Source organism: Poeciliopsis prolifica, unplaced genomic scaffold, assembly GCF_027474105.1.
Source record: "Poeciliopsis prolifica strain line A6 unplaced genomic scaffold, Auburn_PproV2 SCAFFOLD076, whole genome shotgun sequence".
Classification (NCBI taxonomy): Eukaryota; Metazoa; Chordata; class Actinopteri; order Cyprinodontiformes; family Poeciliidae; genus Poeciliopsis; species Poeciliopsis prolifica.
The window spans coordinates 215,385-234,537 of NW_026562451.1; the positions used below are offsets into that span (position 1 = coordinate 215,385).

Here is a 19,153-nt window from a genome sequence, read left to right on the forward strand (position 1 = left end):
TACTTTGAGTCACAAATAAATGATGATAGTCTTCCCCGGGACAAGGACCACTGATCAGTCTTAATCATGTTTAAAACTCAATGCAAAGTTGTTAGAAACTGATGGCAGTTACAGGTTACATATATCCTGAACTTACCTTTTACTCTGAGATTTTAAGCTGTAACTGATTAAAATATGCCAAAGTTATAAGAAGCTGGCTGATGTAACAGTACATTTCTTCACATGTACATGACTAATAAGTTAATTACACCTACATAAAGGCCAGGATGTGGAATTACACAATGAAAAACACAGGCAAACTAAACACACCCATTGATCCTGGAACCATGTGAATTAAATTAATCAAATGAGTCAGCAAAACAGAGGCTATTCAGTCATGTACAATGTTTGGAGAAAAAATAGCTCAGTACAGAAACACACCAATCCAAACAAGAATTTCTCCATATCCCTTTAACAACATTACCATTAATGTGGGTTTACCACATTAACTTTGTTTCTCAAAAGTCAAACAGCTTGATTCCTGTAACACATGTCAACCAATTCTCCTCTGGCAGAGAAAACCAAATTGTTGAGGCAAATATTTATTCTCAACAGAGGACCCCAGAATTTTAAATGTCAGTACTCACCGTGAAAATCTACCAAAAGTCTTTCCCAGTCCGTCTGTAGAGTTAGCACAAACTGACTGCTGAGAGACAGGAGCAACAAGTCGAGCCCAGTAGAGAACAATGCATATCTGCCAGAGTTCAGCAAAGCATAAGCAGAGTGGAGACACACAGCGGTCCAGTCATTGGGGCCTTTGCTCACATGGGACGCTCCGAAGAGGAGGGAAATATGAGAGTGCGATGGGAGAGTCTCACTCAGCCTAAAACCAAAGGAGGGTTCTTGTGCTCCTTTCTCCACATCTTGCAGCCTTCTTTCCGAATCAGTCTCGAGAAGTCTCAGATTTCGTGTCTGTTTCAAGTTGGCCTGGCCTTCCTCTGTTTGTTCCCTCCCCTTTCCTTTACAAGCTCAATTCTTCTGTTTTTTTTTTCCTGCTCACACACACAGCATCTCTTTGTTATCTCTGTTATTGAGTTATGAATAGCGAACAAAGTCCTGGATATGTGTCCCTTTATTTGTTGTAACAATGCAGGGTTGTGCTAGGACCCACCTAAGAACAAATAAAAAGTAGAAATTATTGCAGAGTTCTTTCTTGTATGTCACTGGCCTTACATGTAGTCACAGAAAGCAAGAAATTAAAAGACAACTCAGATTGTAGTTCCTTCTCTTTCTTTTGCGCCCTTCTCTGATGTCATCCTTTTTACTTGAAGCCTTCAATTGAAACGTGGCCCAAATACTACACCGCAGAGGGATATTAGTAGAAAAGCATTGAGAGAATGAGAGAGAGTCAGAGAACCCAATACAGCTGAAAGTAACAATTATTTGAATGAGTCACTCAGCAGAAAGGTTTGGGATTTTTTTATTTTTTATTCTGATGTTAATTTAAGAAAAGGAGGAGAAGACCAAAGAACAACACGGAAAAGTCTGGGGGAAATCGGCTTATTCTGGAACGCTGTGCCTCCTGAAGACTCCCGGAGGTCGCAGGAGAGGAAGAAATGGGAGAACAGAGCAGGAATGGAAGAGAAAGGGAGAAGAGATGTGGGCTTGGATAGGTACCAATGTACTTCCCATCATCTAAAGTCCTCCCTCCAGAATACAGTTAACCAAAAAGATTTGATGACAGAACCAAATAACATGAAGAAACAATCATTAAACAGACAACAGAATATATATATGTATAGTTTTGGAGAACCGCAGCTACAGATATTGTTTTAGGTCATAGAACAATATCCCAAGCCTTGGAGATTTGACAGATCACTGTTGGAGAAACCTAAAAGCACATGGCCACCAAGCTTGGCAAGAATAGCATTAATCAAAGAAGCAACAAAATAGGACTTTGGTAACCAACAATGGCTAATCACATACACCACAAATCTGCTATTTGTGAAATAAGATAGCTTGAGCTAAATACAGAAAAATCCTGGCGGAAAACCTATTATGGACTGCAAAAGACAAGCTGAAGTTCATAACAAGATCCCAATTAGGTACATTAACCTTTGTGGTTTTAAGGTGACAAAATCTGCAATTCTAATCCTTTTTCATGGCAATATATTGCTGTACCATACATAGGATGCTTTCAATCCAGTGACACTTAGACTGACCCATTTAACCACTTCTGTAAAGTCCCATTGCAGCAGACCTGCATCCTGTTTAGACCTGCCGTCACAACATTTAGAGAAGGAAGCGTATTGAAAGAGGTTGAAGTAAACATGCACAGAGAAGGAATTAGAGAAAAAACAGGCTGAAAGTGAATCTCTAGGATATGCTCTGTAACCAAATTATATAAACAGACAGTTTTCTTTAAAGTGTATACACATACTTCCCATCTGACAAAATGTGGTCAGCTATCGTGGTTGAAGTGGTTGGAAAGCACATTTCCTGTGTATGAAGTCAAGTATGTCGAAGAATGTGTCCAATTTTTTTTATTTCGAGCCATAAAGCAAGATCAGTGAGTTGTGTTCTTCACACCACCGTGTTTCAGCCTTCAAATCCAACATCCCAACACAAACATATAAAGCTATGTGAAAAAGCTTCTTCTCCTATTGATCCAAGCACACGAGCACAAGGGGTGCTCATTATGAAAATGACTGCCAAACATGAATATGCGAAACACAGACACAGTGAGAATGTGCATTTTAGGCATCTTTAATGTTCGGTATCAGCAGGTGATGGAAAATCAAAGAGCCCCTGCATTCTGTTGTAACAGAGCCGCCTTTGAACACATGCAGATCAACATATTAGCAGACACACAGGAAAGTCATTTTGTTTGATGTAATGGGTTGTCATTTTCCATAATAAGCAAAAAAAAAAAAAAAAAAAAAAAAAAAAAAAAAAAACTACAAATAAAAGTTTATTATGAAAGTATAATGTAGCTTTTCAGCTTTTATAGGATGACATGAAGTTACAGACCTACAATTGATTTAGGAGAACAGAACACACAGACAATCAGGGGGACCAATATGTTAATGCTGGAGATTTTGATGATTACTTTGAACTATTCTTTTTCCACAAAGGGTGGTGGTACATAAGTTGAAAAAGTCCTGTCCTTATTATGCAGTCATGAATGGAGAGGGGTTTTCAGCTGCAAACAGGGAGAAGCAAAATCTATTTTTACTGTACAGTCAGAATCACAAAGACTCAGCAATCTGGCCTGAACAAGGCAGCCGGGCTTTCAAAAAAAAAAAAAAAAAAAAAAACTGAACCAAAAATGAAGGATGGTGGTTCCAGCATTATGATGGTAGTTTAATTTGCTGGCAGAAAATCTGTCCTGTATTATGTAGCTGCCACTATCAGGCAAAATGTTGAACTATCTGACTGGTCACAACAAAAATAATAATTTCACTTCCTCACAAAAGAAATCTGTTGAAAAAATTTAAAGATTACTTTACCCTGAAACTGCGAGGGGTATGAATAATTTTGAATGCAAGTGTAAATGGTTAAAAACTGAAATATAATTAACTGAAAACAAACTAAATTAATTACCCAAAAAAGAAAAAAAAAGAAGCACTTATCACCAAAATTTCTATTTATACAAGTAAATAAAAGCTAAGGATAGTTATCAAATTTATGACCAGGATGAAAATGGGCAGATTAACTTAACTCCAGGTGTCCATAATCTGTTCATAATCTATGATTTACGTCCTTACACATCCAGACGGCCATGTACCTTTTACTTCAGACCACATCACCAGATGTTTACGTTCTCTTTGAGGATAGAAATCTTTCAGTTGGCATATAACTCAAAACCATTTTTTTGAAAAGATTTTTTACTACTTATTGCTCACCTATGAGAGAAAAAAAAATCCTTCAATCTGAGTCTTGTAGTCACCACAAATAAAATCAAGAGATTCCTCGATGACACCAAATTTCATGCACCCTGATACAAGATAAAAAAACAAAACACGTATGAAATGACTTAAAATCAATTAGAAGAAATTAAATAGGCCATTCAATTACTTTTTGAACCAATCTTGTTCCTCCTGAGGCAAACAATCAAGCCAGAAACAAATTAAATCCGAAGATGACTGTTTGCCGTAGGTCTTATTATGCACTAGGTCTAGATGACAGCATTTGGCAGCATCTGTGAGAGGTGCAAAGTATGGACATATCAGTTTCCCAAAAGACTTTATGAAATGACCAAATAGATCATTGAATTCAGTGAAACAGACCAGCTCTAATATTCAAAGCAAGACAGAAAATGCAGACAGAGGAAGTGTTAGATTACGACAGAACCACAGTCATAATCTAACGTAATCAAGAAGGATTACAAATTCTTGAGGCATATGCTGGTGCACTTATTCACCTGCAGAATTTTTTTGTTTCTCAATGCAGCAAAGTGGTTTATTTTATTTTTATTTTTTTTGACAGCCCAAGAATGTTTGGTCAAATTCAAAAGAATTCATGAATTTTAAATCACTGACAAAGAATTCAGCAGCAATGCCACATTGCTGCTAAGTGCTTTATATGCATCTGCATATAAAGCAATTTATATGCAAATGCAAAACAAGCGTCAGTGCACAAAACTAGAGAAAAATCAGCACAGGGATCATCGACTTAAATGACCTGATCCACTAATATAGACTGCCATTAATGAGCTAGCAACCTTTACAAACACACTCATAGGCAAAATGTGCAAGAAAAACATTGTATGTAAGATTTGTATGTATTATATTTGATTTTAGACTTGATTTCAATGACCCCACTGAAGAGGTTGAAGAATACTGCCACAAGGGGGCAGTAAAGATCTGATTTACTACAGTCATTTGAAGACAGACATGAGGAGAGATACTACACCAAGTCATGCCAAAGCAGGGAGTGAACATGATGAAAGACCGCAGCAGAAAGCAGAGAAACAGACGGAGCCACAGAGCACAAAGAGCCGAGGTTTAGACAAACAGTCCAAGACGCTGCTCACACACAATCCCATTACAAGACATGTTTAAGTATAAAAGCTCGAAAGATGGAGCTGACATGGATGTCGCAATAAAAAAGCGATGCAAGAGGGGGTTATTTCTTCTTTGCTTATCAAGTCACTAAATCAGGCTGCTGGTTGTGGGGACATGCTCTGTTTGAGTGGCACCAGCAAGCTTGGCTGTAAAATTAAATGAGCAACCATTCTGTATTCCGCATTAGTGTCAGCGCTGCAGGCTGTGTATGGGTCACAGTGTGTGTTGATGAAGAGAGACAGGCGAGCTGGAAAACATAGAACTTCCATTACATTTAGCCTGGGGAGGGTCAAGGAGTCACAAAACCTGGGTCCAGCATGTGAAACTGCACTGAACTTTTTTTTTTTTTCCCCATAAAAATTGGGAGGGTTGTAGCAGAACCAGAGGGTCAAGTTGCTTCTGGGTACGGGTGTCATGTCAGTTCTTTCGGATTGATAACATTCACTCCAGCTTTTATCCTTTTGGTCTGCTTGAAATATTTAAACACTTAAACTGAACTGCAGCAATTAATTAATAACTAACAATCAGTCATTACTTGAATGTTTTATTTGATCAGAACTGTGCAGAAAAGTAGAAGATATGGTGTTGTGGTAGATAATTGGAAAGCATGACTCTTTCTGGTGGTTTCTGGGGAAGAAAGATGACTGACTGTCTGAGAGATATCCCACTTGTGGTCGCAGTGAGAAATGGGCAGTTGGAAGAAAATTCTGCAGACCCATTTTTACTGCGTCCAGAGGTTTTCACACAAAGAATGAGATTAGCTGAAAAAAAGATGAGGTTGTGCAGCTGGATCATTCTCTTGACATCTAGCCACAAGTAATGCCACTAACAGTATATTCTCCCTCAAGCTGATCCTTCTAGGTTGCTTTTGTGTCACAACGTACTTTTTGTTTGGGGAGTAATTTAAAAAAAACATTAGTCTTTAAATAATGCACTTAGGTCTTTTGAATGACAAAGTCAGTAGCTTTTTTGTCATTCAAAAGGGGTGAAATTTTGTTTAAATGTGAGCATAAAGCTCTGAACATGAAGGTGACACCAAGGAGGTAACAAAGAACAGAAAAGATAAAAGTATACGTAAACAAACAAAAGCCCAAAGGCTAAAACTGTATCAAGAGATGTTATCCATATGTAGACAGATGTTCCCTTCTGTAACATAATTGACCCCTTTGACATAAAACAGTATTGTATTCCTATTAACATACATCAGTCTGAACCCTGAGACTTAAATAATTTTATAAGTGTTTACTCTGATCTGTGTCAGGGTTAGTTGTGTGTGTGGCAGAAACTGAAAAACCCTGAATAAAGCAGTAAGATTTGTGCAAATTTTTCACCAAAATTTGCACGAGCCATGGCCACATGTTATGCATTTGCTTGAGTTTGTGAATAATGAGTGACTAGAATGCCAAGCAAATATTGAGCACCACTAATCTCTCCTCAGTCTATCTTGTCATAAGTCACTGTCGTTATCTGTTCCCAACCTCTTTCCCCTTTTGTTTCACTCCATCTCAGAGCCCAAAATCATAGTTCTGGGAATATGCTTTCAGTCCAGAGTAGCAGAAATCCAACCAGAGAGCTGATGATTGCCTGTGATTACAGTCTGAGCCGCTTGTCTGGGCTCATCTGACCGAGCCTGAGGTAACGCACCCTCCTCACTCGAGTCATTAACTGGAGAGCGCCAAGGCTATGAAAGGCTCGCCAGGGAGCCAGTGACACGTTTCCTTCACCTTGACATCGCCCGGAGGTTATACCATTCATTTTGGAGTAAAATACTGTTCTGGGAGGTGAGAATCATGTGAATGAAGGGCCTGTGATACATAAAAGGTCTCTCAGTGTGGGGGCACTTCATTCCCTTGGTTCTAGCTGTTTGGTGCTCTCTGAACTATTGGAACCTGCCAATGAAATTGAGAAAGTAACTTGTGTGTGAGAAAGGGTTGGACAGTTGGGATGGACTGCAAAGCCTCCTGAGGCAAATTTCTGATAGTGGGTTGTGGAAATTATATATGACAAAACTGTGAATCCATGTGGAACTGAGTGTCAAATTGTCCACAAGAGTGAGCAGTTTGAGGGTTAATGTGATGACATTATTGGCTGTGATCACAGCTAGAGCTATGTCCTGCGTTCCGTCTCGTCATAACCGTCTTCTTTCTAAACTGATCACAAAAAATAGGACCAAGAATCCAAGACAAGAGAGCAAAAAGCACACTAAAGTAGTTTTTAAGAGTCAGACACCCTGATTCATCAACTTCCACGTCCCAACAGATTCTGCAGGAAGATCAACAACCGTCTGTCGGTGAATGAAATGCTGGATTACCCTCAGAGGAGCCTTTACAACCTCTCACCCCTCACTTTTTCCCATCCTTCACCATCTCTTGACGACCGCTTCACCTCAGCTCTCTGGGGATTGGAGTCCAGCCAGCCAAGTGTAATTAAAAGTGCATAAAGAGAGTTCAACCTCTCTACCGCTGTCTCTATTCAAGATTGCCTTGAGGCCAAATCTGCCAAATGTCCTGCTCTACTGCAGCTAATTCATTAAGAAATTTAGTAATTTTACTTTAATTAAAATGATTTAAAACACAAAAATAAAAAATTAGACATGTTTTCAAATAAATACTCTCTCAGTGGTTGAACAACAGCCAATAAAGAGCAGAAAAAGAAAGAGAGCAGGATACAAAAGACAAGATGCAAGGAAGCAAAATATAGAAAACCTACAATGTTAAAATTATATATTAAATTTATGTGAAAAATTCTATTTACCAATAATTTATGATGTTTTGTATCATTTTAAATTGTGACTTCAGGATTAGGTTTGCGAGTATGAGTTTTATATGTAAATTCAAAAATACAATATAACTATAGCTGCAACTTTATTTGAGCTTGACATCAAGCCATCACATCTGACTATGTATACCAGCATGCAGGAGGCATTTAGCTGCTTCCTCAACACCATCATTAAAGATGGAGAACAGAAGTAAAGATATAACTCACGTAAGTTGCTGTAACTCAAAAAATGTTCAAATGTACTGCAGGTGAATTGTCAAGTACTATTGAAAGACTGCAATTATATTTAAGGAATTACAGTTTTAAAGAAATTTACAATAAAGCATTTTCCAGTGATTGCTTTGTTTACTTACTATATTGAATTTTTTTCAAACACATACAGAAATGATTTACACACTTAAAACCCTACTTGTATGCTAATTTTGCATAAACAATAAGACCTAAACTTAAATTCAAAGTGTAAAACCTAAAGCTACAGTATGAAACAAAAAATACTTTGTGACAGGTCCCAGTAGTTTAGAATAAATTTCACTTTTTCATCAACTGTGTCAAACTGGTTGTGTTCTGAGCATATAAAATGTGTGAGAACCAGTCTTTTTGCAAAACACAGTTTCTGTTTTATTATCGCTCCTCAGAAGCTTCAACTTATGAGTCTTTCTATTCCCTCAGTGTGTGCCAAATCTCACAAAGATAGTCTGCACACATCTTGGCGCTCTGCATGAATCCCTTTGCCAGTCAGTGATTTTTCTTTTAATCTGTGCTTGCCTCTGTTGCAAATTAGTTATTCAGTTTCCTTTTATGAGGACAGCAGGGCATGCTGTTTTTTTTAGCTGAGGAGAATTTATATCAGACAAATAAAACTCGGATTGAAAAAGCAATTCTCACCTCCTTCCACTTGCCGGTTTTCTTTTTGTCATAAATTTAATTATTTACACCCACTGTGAGTGAGGCACATAAGCTTCAAATTGATCAACGCATTCCTGAAGCTGCTGGAGAGGAGACAGAGATGAAAGCATTTGGACAAACTTGACTTGAGTGAAATGCACTGAGAAAAGGGGGTTAGAGGTAAAATGCAGTTCATTTCATAAAAAAATGCTGACTTCTCTTAGAAAATTTTTCAGAAATGAGTACACATGAACTATCTATATCCTCAAGGATCTTCGAGTAAGGAGAGTTAACGGACTAAGAGAAGAAACCAGGTATTAAATAGCCAGAGGTACACCACAGTTAATTATGTGTTGTATATTTTGCAGACACAGTGATTGCGGATTGGCCAGATCTGGGATCTGGAAGGTATGGTGGTTTACGCTGCAGTGAAACATAGGGATGATGGTAGCTGGGGTCTATTCTGGGGTTGACGTCCATTTTGTTTAATGTAAGTGGACTGTAACAAAAGCAGCAGATAAAATTACAAGAAACAGTTTGCAAGTTTCCTAGAAACCTGGAATCCTTCTCTTTTGAATAGTTGTTCTAAAACCATGTTGTATTTGAGTTACAAATACCACATAAAAAGAAAAAAAGAAGATTTTTTATGACACGTAAATTCTTTCACATTTTTTCAAAATGAAAATCGAAGAGCATCCACCTAAGGATAAGGAATCAATGAATATTTATGAGTGTAATGCGATAGTCATTTTAAATAATCAATATATTCAACCTTACCGATATCCAAGACTGTTTATTTATGGCCAGTAGCCCAATGCCCTGGAGACTCCACTGGGTGATTTGTGTCCCCATACATCAGTGCTAGCAGGCTTGTGTTTATGCACTCTCACTCACCTACAGACACACGCTGCGGTGGCCCCCACTGGGTCATGGACCCCATTAACACAAAGGGTTCCAATCTTATCCAATACAAGCCAGCGTGGGACTCTGAGACAAAGGCCTGGAACAGGCGCTATGCTCACAAATTCAGAGAAAATATGTCAAGAAAAGAGATTTAAGATTTATGATTGTGAACAGGATGTGCTCACAGTGTGCGGTTTTAGAGTCTCAACACGTGCTGCCAGAACGGAGTCAGTGAGTATTACCTTTATATACTCACGCGCAGATCATTGGATGGGAGCTTGTGACAAAATGATTTCTCCAGGGAAACTGACATTGTTGGGCATTTGGTCAGATAGAGCAACACCAATAGGTTGAATTTGGGGATTTTAAAGGAATATATTAAGATTTTGAAACATAGCAAATAACTTTTCTTTTACATTGTTTTCTTTTTACAATGACTTTGCTACCTACCAAAGTCATTGGTAGGCTAATATATTTACAAACAGGTAGGTGTTAGTAGATCACAAGTACTCTTTATGAGTGCAACAAATTCTGAAATAAAACGAAAGCATTTCCAGTCAGAGCATTCACCTAAATTACCAACATGTTTTGTTTTTGAAACTGTTGCACTTTTATGCCAGACTGTACATCTTTTATACCCTTTTTAATAATTAATATATACAAAAATTATTTCATAGCATGAAACATCCAGTCACAGTCTGTTTCATATTAAACCAGAAAATGTTGGGTACAACATAAGCAAAGAAATCCAAAAGTAGAAAATGCCAAAAAAAACACACAAAAAAACAACTAGCAACCTGCTGTTCCTTATAATCAATAGAAAAACAATATTTCACCATCATTAAGTCACCAAGTTCAGAAGTCTTAGTGGCTAAAGCTCCATTATAATGATGTAATTACACTTTCCCCTGAAAAAGCTTGGATGCTTTCAGTTGGCCAGCCTCCGTCTGAAATATGGACGTCCGTCCTAAGCTATTTCTCTCCTTTACCCCATCTCCGTTCCCCTCGGCTGCCTTTAATTACAGATTGAGGGATAATCGAACAGCGGTGGGCCAGCCCAAGAGGGGAAAATACGAGCGGCTGCTGATGATCACAGAAGCCAACTCTGGAATCACCTTTAGCTTCTAAGCCTAAAGAAACGCTGTGTGGCCATGGATCCCTCCCAACCCTACCCGCAGACACTTGTCAAAAAATGACTGATTGCCATGTCTTTACACAAGACAGAACCAAGCTGGAGGACTTCAAGCTGTGCCAGAGATGGTGATAGCTGACAGGGTGAACAATGGGGTTTTGTCAGAGATGAGACCCCGGCTTTCTATTATTCCAGAAAATAAAATAAAACAGGTGAGTGGTCGCTGTAATTACTAGGTAGTGCTACCTTTGGCTTGTATTCTGTCAATGTGTGTTTTTTTTTTTCTTTGTGCCTCTTGATATGAACTGATGAAAAATAATTGATGATAAAGAAGGTGTCTCTTAGCAGGATCTGCGTAACCAAGCCCGGAGCAACCCAGAAATTCCATTTAATAAAGATTAGCCCTGTTTCTTGCAGACCTCATTCTCGTTCTTAATTAAAAGATGGAGATAGAAAATTGGTGGGCTCCAAGTATAAGAAAATAACCCCAGGACTTCTTACACAAAAACACAGCTCAGCACCCACATGAAAGGCAGAGACTAATGCATATTTAATGCCAATGGGAAGCAGCTTCGATCAGTTCCTTCACAGAGAGAACTGGAATCACTGTTACCATAACCCTCTGTTCCTTGGGCTGTGTGAATGAACGCGACACACCATGTGCAAGCGGGTATACAGCCAGCACGCGTGCTCGCGTGGGAGTGTGTTTGTGTGTCTGCAGGGGGTGGGATGGGCTCACTGAGCATGATTGCACAGCAGGAGTTAGTTCCTGTGTAAAGGAGAGTAACAGCAGGAAAACACACACACAGACACTTCCTCACATCATTGTTCCAGTTTCAAGTAATAGATTTCTTCTATTTCATCACGGAAAGAAAAAAACTAGAAATGATTTCTGTCACAGAGTGTAGCCATCGTTATGGTCCTGGAAAACTGGACAAAAAAAAGAGAAAAAACTAGCGTTAATTTAACTTTTAGTCTTCAAATTAAAGAGCTGTTCAAATCAAGATTGTGTTCCTTTAAAGTGATAATAAATCTATGGATTTCTTATAAAATATCTTCATGTACTTAAATCTTTTGTATAGCACAACTTCTTTATGCATGAAACAACATATAAACAGAATCAAAAAAGGTAGAATGAGGCTTTTCTTTCAAATAGTAAACTCACATACAGTGTTTGTGAACGTTATCAGGTTATTAGAACTCATCTACGATGCAATTAAATTAAGATGGAAAGTACAGAGCTACTGTTTAAGAATCTTTCAGGAGCTGGCAAAGCCTTGAAGTCATTCTACTTTCTAACGGTCTAACTCAGTTTATTTTTAAACTCTTACGGCTCACTGCTCCTATTATTAGCTTTGCGTCATTCCTGGACAACAGCTATTTTGCACAAAGAGCTTAATTCTGCTGGTGGTTTCATCCCGTTATAAGTGAGTTACTTTTCTCCAGTGATACCATGTACTTGCTAAGCAAGAGAAATCAGTTAATTGTTACAATAAAGCACTGCATTAATTGCAATACAGTGCTTTGATTATGTATCGTCAATTGCACTTATTAAAAAAACTGAGTTTTGGATTGTTTACTACAGCAGATCAAAAGTGATCAAGATTTTTTTTTTTAAAACACACAAATAGTAAACATGCCAACATTCTGAAAGCCACAATAATATAACGCTTATACCATCAGCCTAATGTCAGTCAACATTAATGAGAAAAAGCAAAGACAAAAATGCATTGCAGCTAGAAAGAAAAGTTATTTGAGTGAGTATTGGGATATGGTGACTGTTAAAGGGAATCTAAATGGAAATCAAAACCCTTTTCACAAGAATACAAAGTAAGTTTTTTGTCACCGTCTGTTCTTGTTTTCCCATGCATAACAGCATCCATCATGACTCAGTTGTCAGTCAAACTTCAGCTTGATATTAATATTATAACTTTTTATAGTAATGCTCTACTTTTTGTAATCAAAATATAAAATTGCCGTTCCATCATTTAAAAAATAAATACAAAAGAAAAACAGGATTTATATTCAACATGTCTGCTGTTTTACCATTTCCCACAATATTTTATTACTCTCCACATGAAGCTATGAATTCATCACAAATTTGTCCCCTTAGCTTCTTAGCTCCCAATTTAATTTAGTTCCTTCATCCCAGCATTTGAGACATTGATAACCAAGTTAAATCTAAGCAAGTTGTTTCGAAATTCAGCCAGTGGTCTGTTTATAGAAAACACTTTGGGATATTTACATATATTTCATGGCCTACAGCGCCAAAAAAACGGCAGAGAATATTATCCCTTAATCTTCCACATGTGAGCTGCAAAAGCTGTCATACTATTTAAAAATTGGAATCCCTGTTAGAAATTATAAAAATAAATGGCTCCCCCACCAGTGTTGACGAAAGCCAGAAGACCAACACAAAACCTGGTGATTCTTGACTTCCAGACTCAATTCTTGTTGCCCACAAGTGACTCAAAGGTAAAGAAAAAGGGAAATGGGCTTTTTTCCTGCACAAATGTTTCTGCTTTGAACGTGTTTAAAACACCATGTTGGAAATATACACATTACTACCCAGCTGCATTTTTATTATCAGTTCACATTTTTTTGATAAAATTTTACACTTTCTCTGAAGGTTAGATTTATAAATACCTTTGTAGTCCACAAAAAATATCAGGAAGAACACATCCCATTTCAGTTTCTGCATGTAGGTTTAGTTGACAGCGCCAATCAGTAACCCACGTCACTATCACCAATAATCTAAATTTAATGCTCCACATCAGGACTGTTGGTACAGGAAGCAGATGGATTCCTCTATAGTTGTCCAAGGTCATGGTGAACCAGCAGCAGAGCTCCTCCACCAGGTGGCTCTGCTCTCTCCAGGGGAAGCTAACCATAAAACACGGAAGAACATCTGCTCTTTCGATGTCGTCGTTTATGCTAGGAAATGACACAAAACGCACCGTGCCACACAATTGGGTTTTCTGAATCAGATTTGCACTGACCCACAGACACTATTTAATCTATTTAATAACTACAAGAGGGAGCCCAAAATTCTGTTTAGATGCATCGAGAGTTGAATCAAGAAAGATGAAAAATTATAATTAAATAAAACAATGAACGTTTTCAAATTGCTGCACAAACAGCCTGCACTCGACTTGATTAGGAGTGGAAGAAGAAAAAAAAAACCTGTGTCCTTGTTCAGCAGAAGCAGTCTTAGGCGTGTTGAACTTTACGGTGAATGCAAATCATAAGGGGCTCGAGGGCTTTTTGAGATGATTCCCAGAGTTGAAGAGCAGTTGGGAAAACGCCAAAAAGGGCAGATGTTCATGAATCCTTTAACCTTTGTTTCACAGAGCTGATAAATGTATATAAACATGAACAATAATAACTGAAAACCACTAATCATAGCTAAAAGAAAGCAATCTTTTTCCCCTTTGTTTCGAGTGGAAAAGAGATTCAAACCCACAGCTAATCCACCCTTAATACAACTGGTTTATAATAAAGATCAACCGATCTCACATGCAATACAACTGTATTCAATTGAGGCATTGGAGATTATACAGAGACCCAGTTCCCTTCCTCAAACCCCAACAAGTCTGACTTAATAATTCAAAAATAGAAACTCGTTAACACAGTAAATATTATGACCTAATTTCAGAGAGATTGGGAATGAAATGATTAGTTAGGGCAGGTGTGCAGGCATCGTTTAGTGTGCATGAGACAAAGAGCTGTCATGCAAAAGGCAGATTAAGGATTTGCTCTTCAAAGCCCACCTAATGAACAGTACCTTACCATCTGTTCAGACTAAGGCAGCTCTATGCACCATAGTCTGATTGTACTGAAACCAAATTGAGCTCCGGAATCTTTCAAATCCTCAGTTTTAACGAAGCCCAATGTAGCGGCTCAAATGAGCAAAATGAAAGCAAATATGTGAAAAGGTTCAACGAGAGAACAAAGCATGATAGAAAAATACAACTTTTACACTAAAATGTTTGGAAGTGGAAGCAGAGTAGGTGTGTGGCTGTGTGCTCGTTAATACTGTATCCGTGTGGGCTGAATTGAGAGCTTTTGTAGAGCTGGTTTCATTTTGAGTTGGGAACAGAGTATTGACTGGTTCCACTACCACAAGTAAGGTTTTGATGACTTGCTGATTTTTTTTTTTTTTTTTACATCTTGAGTTCCATGTCTACATTTCACCTTTGAACCATACTGCATTCCTATGTCTTTCTCAAAAAGCTGATTCTTGTTAAAATAAAGTCATTATGTACTGTATCTGTATTTTATTGACATAGAAGCCCATTTTTATATGCAGTCATTTGTTCACAGTGACTTGAAAATGTACTCTCTTCACATAAGAACGATAATACTGTGGAGAGGTTCAAAGCAGGTAATTCTAAAATATTTCATGCTTTGAAAATCTCAGGACTTTTGAATGCATCCCTGGAAAATGGAAAGAAAAAAAAGTGACAGTCATCCACCTAAGCTGACAGTTTACTCAAGAGGAGAATTAATCAGAGAATAAGCAATGAGGGCCTATGTGACACCAGAGGAACCGCAGAGATCTGCAGTGTGCACACAGCAATTCTAGCCTTTATGGGAGGGCAGCGAGAAGAAAGACATTGTCACAAGAAAACCATGTGAAGTCCTGTTTGCAGTTTAATGCAATCCATGTAGGAGATGATGCAAATATGTGAGTCCATGCAGTCACTTGAGACCAAAATGAAACCGTTTGGCCTATATGCAAAGAGCTATTTGTGGTAGAAAATTAACACTACACATCACACGCATCAACTTTCTGGGGAAACTGAGCATATAGGGATTCTTTGCTTCAGCAAGCATAAGTTAATCCTGAAAGAAAACCTGTTAATATATGCTGTACCACACAGTCAAAGCTGCAACAGAATAGAGCAAATAATATTACTGTGCTACAAAGTCGCTTAAGAGTTCTAAGCATAAATAAAATTTATTGTAGAATAAGAAGCAAAAGATTGTAGAACTTAGATATGTTATCTTGAAGATATAAACAAAAAAACTGTACATCCAAGTTCTGAAAAGTATTGGGAATCCCATAGTTATTTGTTTTTTAGTAAGTAAAAAAGAACTCCATATATTATTTTCTTCATTTCACTGCTACACAAACAATAATTTGCATTACAGATGGTGTTTGTAATATGACAAAATGTTAAAGTTTAATGGGATTCTATACTTTTGCAAGATACTTCAGGTATGAAGTAGTTTGAGAGGAGCCCCAGAGCACCACAAACACCCAACATCCACAAAAATCTATTTTATTTATAAGTTAATTTTTTTTCAAAATACTGCCCTATATTTTTTGTTGTCTGCAACTACCAGAGTTGCTGAAGCCCAAACAACATGCTGATGAATAGCATCAACTCTGAAAGAGCTCGGCTCTTCAAAGCACCAGACAGCTTTTATGTCAGCATCAGCCAGACTGGTGAGTCTTTTTATGTCCCAAAATAGGCAGCAATCTCTGAAGCAGCAGAGCATTTTTTCCTCTGTTTCCACATGTTAATGAACATGAAAGGGAAACACTCATAAATATCTCTAATTAAAAACCAAGAACATGGTAAGAAAACTCTAGAATTTAAAAATGAAAAAAAAAAGATACTTAAAAAGGCAAACCCCTGGCTCCTCCACAAAACATACAAAGTACACATTTAAGCAAAAAGCCTTGACCTGGAGATCAACGCTCAAAGACAAATGAAGGTGACTAATCAATTTAAAGATTGTCTGATCAATAGCTAATCTACAAGTCTATTAGAAGTCAGCCATAGTGTTTGCAGTATTGGAGCATAAGCATAACACAAATATTCATTCTGAAAAAAAAAGAAGATTATTGTATGTTATTCCTTTCCAGCAGCATTATTAAATAAAACACAGTGCCATGAGCAACACAGACATCAACTGCAAGATAAACCAGCCCTGGTCATTTGTCATCCAGATCTCCAACTTGTTGACAACATGCTCAAACATCCTCTTCCTATTTTCCCCACATCACCACCCCTGAGTGATGTTTTAATGCGCCCATCATGTCTGCTTCATGGTTGGCTGGAGCCTTCATTAATTGCCAGGTCCTCGATGATGACCCAGCGAATAATATGAATAATTGTTTGCTGGTAGCTACTAATTGGGTGTTTCACGTGTCCGACGAGCCGAGGATGTTTTCAATGTTGAGAGCTGATCGAGAGAAGATGTTTTGTTTCATCATTTCAGTTTTATTATAACTGGCAGAAAATCCGCATTTGTAGTAAATTAAGAGCCCTTGGCGATGAAAGAGAAGTTGATGGATGAAAGCAAAAGTAGAGAAAATGTAATGGATATAAATAATTAAGACAATAATAATTTTGAATGTCTGTAATAAACTATCAAGTGTACAAGTTAAGGTTTAACTTCTGTTCAATTGTATTACATTGACATGCATCTACTCGTCATAAATTACCTAAATTTATTAAAAAAAACAGGCGCAAGACTAAAACAGTAGTGCAATGTTCTTGTTCAGATGTTCTTGTTCAGAACACAAACCTTGCAGAAAAACAAAACTGAAACAGTTCTGTAAATGGGAATACCATGCTGACAGTAAATGAACAGAGTTTTGGCAAACAGACTGTCTTGATCAGAAACATTGTGTCATTTAATCTCATCTTCTATTTCTGACCAGGTCAGAAATAGAAGTTGGATGACAAAGTCAAAGCTGAAGCAACATGCTGCACTCTTTTTTTTTAAATGATGCTTGAAACATTTTTTTTCTGCACTTAGTGTTAGCATGAATTTTGTTCTTCACATCTAATGTCCTTTTAATCATAGGGACATTAGGTGGAATTTAAAGTGACCACACTGAAAACAATAAGTTTCTGCTCACCAAAATACAAAAAAAGTTTAAATAAATTGGGTGCTTCGTGTTTAAGCAGTACACCACATAAAAAACTTGCACAGTTTACCCAAGGCCATTCTTCTCACTGCAACAACACAGTTTACCAATTAAAAATCATTTTCTCTGGCTTAACCATGCACATAGTATAGCATCAGAAAGCACTTGGGCAGAAAATGGCTAATTAAAAGTGAACATTCATATGCTAATATGCAGTCTACCTGTAATGTGTGCACGTACACAAGAAAAACCTGCATGTTTAAGAGATCTTTGTTCACGTGTGTCCCTAAAGTGGTGCGTAGCATCTGCAGTACGTCCTTGAGGCCTGGAGCGAAAGCGTTATTACAGGAACTAATCTCATGAGGAATTGGAATATTCATGAGTACAATATTGCCCTTAAAACAAAGCTCACCGCCTCTCAAAAATTCTCAAACACCGGTCTGTTCACAAACAAAAGTGAACTGACATTTAATGAAATGAAATTCTACACGCATAAACAGTAAGCACTGCATGAATATTTATGAAAAGTTCAGTATTAAAATAATCCATAACAATTAGGAAAATGAAATGGATCTGTTTTAGCAAAGACAGCAAGTTAATAACATTTATTTAGTGCAGCCAGCAAAAAAAGTTGTGTGGTTAAAAATATAATAGGATCACAATGTGAGTTTGTGTGAAAACAAAAAAAATATAGGTCATGGAAATATTAGGTTATTGTTGTGTGTGAAGACAGATTTATTTGCATCTCCGGTTTGGAGTGATAAACAGAAAAGAAATAGACATGAATAGGATGGGATCTCTGCCAAAGACAAAGCACAAATCATCAGATCTACCAACCATTTTTTTCCCCCACATCATTTTTTTTTCTTTCCGTCTAACACACTAACACCAAACTAAAGGACCTCAGCAATTACCCCTGAAATAACCTCCTTGATTGATATCTCAATTACGCCATGCCTTTCTTCTGTGTTATCTTGTCTCACACACTCTCCCCCTGTCCCCGTTTTCAACTCCTCAATGGGATGCTCAGAGGAAGAATGGGGTGACCTTGCTGCTTTTTTCCCTTCTATTGTGGAGCTTCCATTCATGCGTCTCTGTTTATTCAATAATTTGTCTCCGAAATACTATATTGAATTGAGCTTCCATCTTTATTTTCCTAAATGTGTGCCAAATTAGAGAGCCAGATAGATTGTGAAATGTGCAAAAAGGGATTGGGGAAGTAGGTTAGTTTCACGGTTCACAGAGTGACTGAGTGAAATTTAGAACCAACATCCTTTCTGTTCTTTACGCTGTGCGTTCCAAAAGCAACAAGCCTCAGCAAAGTGTGACAAAATTAGGTTTACTGCGTCAGGTTGGTGGCATTGTACCGGAATGAGCACACAATGACCAAACCGGTCGGCATGAGGTGGTAACAAAGGAACAATAAAAACACTGATGCACGCAGATTTTCTTTTTACTTGTGATGCATGTCTGTCTGAATGAAAAACAAGTTTTCTTACCTGAGTGCAACAGAGAGGAGTAGTC

General features: G+C 37.7%; 1 protein-coding gene across 4 annotated transcripts in view; it reads right to left on the reverse strand.

Moving 5' to 3' along the window:
- sash1a (SAM and SH3 domain containing 1a) overlaps positions 1 to 19,153 on the reverse strand; it is a 156,800-nt gene that overhangs the window by 70,636 nt on the left and 67,011 nt on the right. Inside the window, exon 1 of one of the 4 annotated variants that reach the window (XM_055021403.1) lies at positions 627 to 756. The exons of the other annotated variants lie outside the window; for them this stretch is intronic. The gene's annotated coding sequence lies outside the window, so the exon portion shown is untranslated. Of the gene's footprint in view, positions 1 to 626; positions 757 to 19,153 lie in introns of those variants that run through there. 4 annotated transcript variants of the gene reach the window in all.